At 25.1% G+C, this 5,637-nt stretch overlaps 1 protein-coding gene across 1 annotated transcript in view; it reads left to right on the top strand.

Moving 5' to 3' along the window:
• LOC107610714 (NAC transcription factor 56) overlaps positions 1-5,637 on the top strand; it is an 8,189-nt gene that overhangs the window by 1,756 nt on the left and 796 nt on the right. The gene's annotated exons all lie outside the window — the stretch shown is intronic.

The raw sequence follows: 5,637 nt of genomic DNA, 5'->3' as shown, positions 1-5,637 counted from the left end.
ATTTTATCAAATTCAAGGGATGAATTGGTATGCTTAGGTACACATACATACAATTCCCATGTTTAATTAATTTCTAAGGTGGTGATTAATTAGTTAATTAATTAATTAATTATACTATATTGAATATTGATGATGATGACATGCACATGTAGAAATTAAATTATTGAACTTAATTAGTTTAGAAGGGTGAATGAGTATTCTCAGCTATAGTGGTGGTGGTGATGGTGATACCTTAACACTAGTGTCTCTCTAGCCAATTTAGATTGTAAAGATTTTAATTTGGACCTTTGGAGGCAGCTTGATATGATGAAGGCAATAACAAACCTAAGGTGAGGCCACATATATATGGATATTTTTAGACAAACTTTAATATAGCTTTATACATATATAGAGATATTTGCTTGTTTTATTGGTATGTAAAGAAAAAAAAGTGATTGTGCTAGTAGCTCTTCATGTACACATATATATTCAATAGAGAACAAAGGAAATTGAAAAAAAAAAAAAGAATGAGCTGTAATATACTTTGATTTAGGATACAAGAGATAACCTTGTATAGAAGATCATCATATACTGTAGAAACATTATTATTAGTGATGACTATGGATTATGGTTTGCTTAATATTATTATTGTTCTTATATTATAGAGCTTGATATTATTGGTTTTATTAGATATAAGTACTAAATAATAATGGGATTTAGTTATTTTAGCATATTATATATATGGAAGCCAAATTATTTGTAGATTCTTTGCATGTGACATAGCTAGAAGGTTATTAGTCTTATTCATATCTTTTATCATTTTCCCAGAATCATTTTATATGAATCTAAATCGGTATATTAGAATATAGGCATCAGAACATATATAAACACTAATAAAGTATGCAAATTTAATTTGTTTGTTATGAAATAATTTTCATCACTTTCCTAAATGAGGTAGGAAGGGAGATATATACATGAGCAACTTTATTATCATTTTTATATTCTTTTGTTTGGGCCTTATTAGCTTTTTCCGGTTTTTACTCACTAATTGAGTTTATGAATTTTGTTGCAACTGCTCATCTTAGCGAATGAAAAGTTTTTTGTGACTAGTATTTTATTTTATTTTATTTAATAAATTAACTTTAATTTTGAATTATTAAAGATGGTAACAAGAAAAAAATTTGTAGTAAAATAAGCAACACATTTTAAGTAATAAGCAATTTTTTGTTTCTATGGCTTTAAATATAATTAAAACAAATAGATTTTTCATATTCTTGTTTTATATTTAATACATGATGCTATTAATATGAATGGAGAAAATGCCATCTTGGGAGCTATATATATATATACACTCTAATTGTGTCTTAGTGGATGTTGATGCACTGCCTACATAAAATCAAGTAATTTTTTTATTAATAAAATCAAGTATATTAATCTTATCAAAAAGAAAAATAATATAATTCTTAAAATGTTAATTAAAAATCTGTGGCTTGTGATGACATGATTCCATTGAGTAACAACAGGAGCTAGTTTTCATGCTGTCTATTATATTTCCTTATTTTCTCCCATCTAAAAATAACATTGGCTTGTATAGCCCCATATATTAGGATAGCACACTTTTTTTTGTCTACTATACCAAGTCCAATAAATAAAACTATACAAACTTATATAAATTTTAAGTATGCAAAGTGTGACACTTCGCCTTACCAAATCAACTTAACAGTCGCCGCAAATTTCTAGATTTGTTGTTGTCAGAAAATATTAAATTAAACTAATTTCCGAGAATTCAAGAATAACAACCAAGTAGTAGAAAGGGAAAAAAAAATTATCATTTTAAACACGTATTATTTGTAGATTGTGTATTTTGTCTATTAAAATCATTTATTTAAAAGAAACAATTTATGACAATGCAATGAATGAATAAAATTTATGAACATTTTTAAGTGTTTATAAAAAAATAAGTTTAAACTAAAATTATTAAAAGAAGAATCATGAAATTATTGAACTTTAATGCGATATTTTTTCTAAAAAAGAAAATTATACAATGGAAAACGTCATGGCCATATGAGTACACAGGTTTGAAATTAGACTCCAAAGATGTGCAAAACAAACACTTTCACATCATCTATCATCAGCAAATTAAACCATTCACTGAATACAACCTTTTCTTGATAGATACTCAGACGGATAACTTTCTCCACAAATTTTCAAAACTACTCTTCAATATAATAGCATGATGAAATAAAAGGTTCGATGGTCCTTGAATTCTCATAATAATTGATTTCTATCAAAAAATTCATTATTTTATGAATGTGTGTATTTTAAAAATGTTAAAATAAAATAAAAATAATAAAACCTTTGTGTAATTAATGTTAATATATATAATAAGATAAGTTGATAATATGAAATTAATATAAATTGTAACACATAAATCTCATTAATAGAAGATGAATAGTAATATTGTTTTTTTTTTTCCTCATCGTATGTCTTTAATGTAATAGATTAATAACTAATTTGTTATATAGGTCAGAGATCTATTTAAGAATTTGTAGTTGATCACTAAAATAGGATTTAATTTAAATTCTAACATTAGTTTAAATAGATGAGTAAAATGACTATTCAATTAACACAAGTTGATTTAATAATAGTATTATTTAATTTTAGCTTTCGTTTTTTTCCACCCATACCTAGCTTTTGATATATAATCTGAAAAGGGTATATGAAGATATTTAATTTAATTTGAGAATGGGTGTCGTTTTCTTTTGTGGGATTGATAAGACATAGTTAAGTATATTCCACCACTAAGAGGTAACACAAATAGACAACAAAGTCGAAATCACTAGCAGCTATCTTTCTTTCTGGCTTGACTCTAATTAGGGACCATTCTTGTTATCATCTAAAGGAATCATTATCCTAATGCCATACACAAATTTTAAATAATAATAATAACAATAATATATACCCTTTTAATTCTTTTAAAAAAATATATAAATATTATTGCATTCCTTTCTGGGGAAAGCATACAAATAAACTTTATGAAATTCAGCATCATTTGTGGTTCGTTTTGGAATAGATATCATCATATATAACGATGGATTGCACTATTATTGATATTGGTATGCTTGAATTGTGCTTGATGCTTTCCACACCCTAAATATATCACATCTCATCTTGAATTAAGCAAATATACGAAAAAGAAAAAAGGAAAAAAAATGATAAAAGATGTACCCTGAAAAAGATAGGTGAAAAAACGACCCGCTGCATTTTTCTATAATCAAAAGTGATGATTCATCTAATTAATTGTTAAATTGTTGACGGGTATTTAGTCTGTTTTAGCTTGTTATGGCAGAAAGAAAAAAAGGACTAGAAAAACTAAATTCACATATATGAAATAATAAATATTACGGATAAAACAATCAGTTTTCAACTCTACTTTTAAGTAAAAAAATTATTTTTCAACTTATCCTCTTTTATATACATATATATGAAAAATGAAATAAACGAACCGCAAAATTAAACAGTCGTTTTAGTCATTCAAAAATACATGTACTAGTACTTTCAAAAAAGATTTCAAATTTAATATATTATGAAAAGAAAATTTATATAAGGACTAATTTTATTAATTTTTAAAATTTTAGGAATGAAAATAACTTACGTCTAGACTTTCAGGAATTATTTTGATTATAAATAACTTTTTTACATGTCAAGTGACACGTGGCGTGTTAGGTGTCATTGACCTGACACGTGACATTAACCTACTATATTATCATGTCACGTGGCATTTAACGTGACATATCATCATCTAACTAATGGAACGACCAATTTGACTTATGTTTTATCTTTTAAGAACTAATATGACTAAAATTTTTTTTTTAAAAATTAATTTAAAAAATAGGTAAATTTTTAGGGATGAATTTAACTATTAACCTAAAAAAAGGGTAATGTCATAAAGGACTAAAATAATGTTATTATACAATATGTATTAAAACTCATTGACGTCATATAAATTATTAAAGGACTAAAATAATGTTATATTTACTATTGGAAGACACAATAATTCATAATTTCATATTAATTATACATAATGTTATATGCTATAAATTTATTGGCCAAATCTTTTTTTTTTTAATTTAAGAAAAATGTATTTAAAAACATAACAAATTTGTCCCTTTCAAAGCACTATCTAACCGCAAATCAAAAGGTAAAAGCCAAAGAAAATTCCGAGAGGAGTGGTTTTGATCACAAGAAGAAAGATCTTAATGCAGCTTTTGACTTATTATATTCAATGTTGATGACAGGGTGCATGATCGCTATGTTCGTTAGTTTTCATGGATGGTACTTACCCAAAACAAATTATGTAATAGTGAAGTATATATGTATATATATCCACCCAATTATCCAAGAGGAGGCATGCATATTATAATTTATTTTTTATAAATTAATAATGTATTTATCTCACTATAAACATAATATTAATTATATGTTATGACTTAATAATATTATTTGATCCACATAGCTGATTCTACTTAACGAGAAAAGAATTTGTTGTTGTTGTAATAATGTATGTAACACTTTTTATTATTAAATATATCGTACAATAAAGAAAGAATTTTCGCATATATATATTATTGGAAGAAAAGGGGTCAAATTTGGATAAAGTGAAATTTGGCAGGGAGCGACCACAAGAAAGGTTGTAGGACAAAAGTGCCCCCTCCATCCATATATATAAAAAGATAGAAAATTATTTGTTTTGCGATTATCTAAAATGATAGATTTGGATTTGAATGTGAGGTTCAAATTTTTTTTAGTTTTTCGTGAAGAGATAATGAATAATATTTGTAAGAGACTCTCATATTTAAATTAGCAAGAGTTTTAAACAGGTTTTTAGTCGATTGAATTTTAAATATATCTGAATGTGTCAGTATATTTATAATGAAAAAATAACCATATTTTTAATATAATTCCATCTTTGATAGTAAATAACTATTTTTTTTATTTTAAAAATTTGTTAAAATTTCTCTTTTAAATAAAATAAAAAAATAAAAAATATTCAAAGAGACAGTTTACTTATTCAAATGAATAAAATTGAATCACTTTTGTCATACCCAATATTTAAGAAGTCGAATAAATAAATAAAAATGACTTTTTTTAAGTGAATCTTTATTTTTGTTGGGCCTCACTTTATAATTTTTTTTTTGCCATGGTACGAACACTTCTATTTTATGTTAGGTCTGTGGATGCCTTTAGCAACATGCATGTAACACTGAATCGGTGTGGAAAAAAAGGGAAATAAGAGAAAGCAATATGATCGTAACCCACTTTGGATATTGATAATTGAATGTAGCAATCATTAAAGATGTACTGTGCCATCCAATGATTTGCACACAGTCTTTAATGAAAGATATTATTGTAAAAAGAAACTAATAGATATAGATGTTGCAGCCTGCAAGGTTGTCCCTCTTCGTAAAAAGAGATTGAATTTCGTACACAATAAATTAATTTATTTATAAAAAATATTAATAAAATTATTTACGAAAAAAATAAAAATAATTTACTATTTTTATCTACAAAAATAAATAATTCATAAAATTGTCATTACAATATTAAAGTTAATTTATATTTATAAAAAATAAGTTCTATTTGATAAATATATTTAGA

Source organism: Arachis ipaensis, chromosome B08 (assembly GCF_000816755.2).
Source record: "Arachis ipaensis cultivar K30076 chromosome B08, Araip1.1, whole genome shotgun sequence".
NCBI classification, from domain to species: domain Eukaryota; kingdom Viridiplantae; phylum Streptophyta; class Magnoliopsida; order Fabales; family Fabaceae; genus Arachis; species Arachis ipaensis.
The sequence above is the reverse complement of the archived record's forward strand: the minus strand, read 5'-3'. Positions and strand labels throughout refer to the sequence as shown.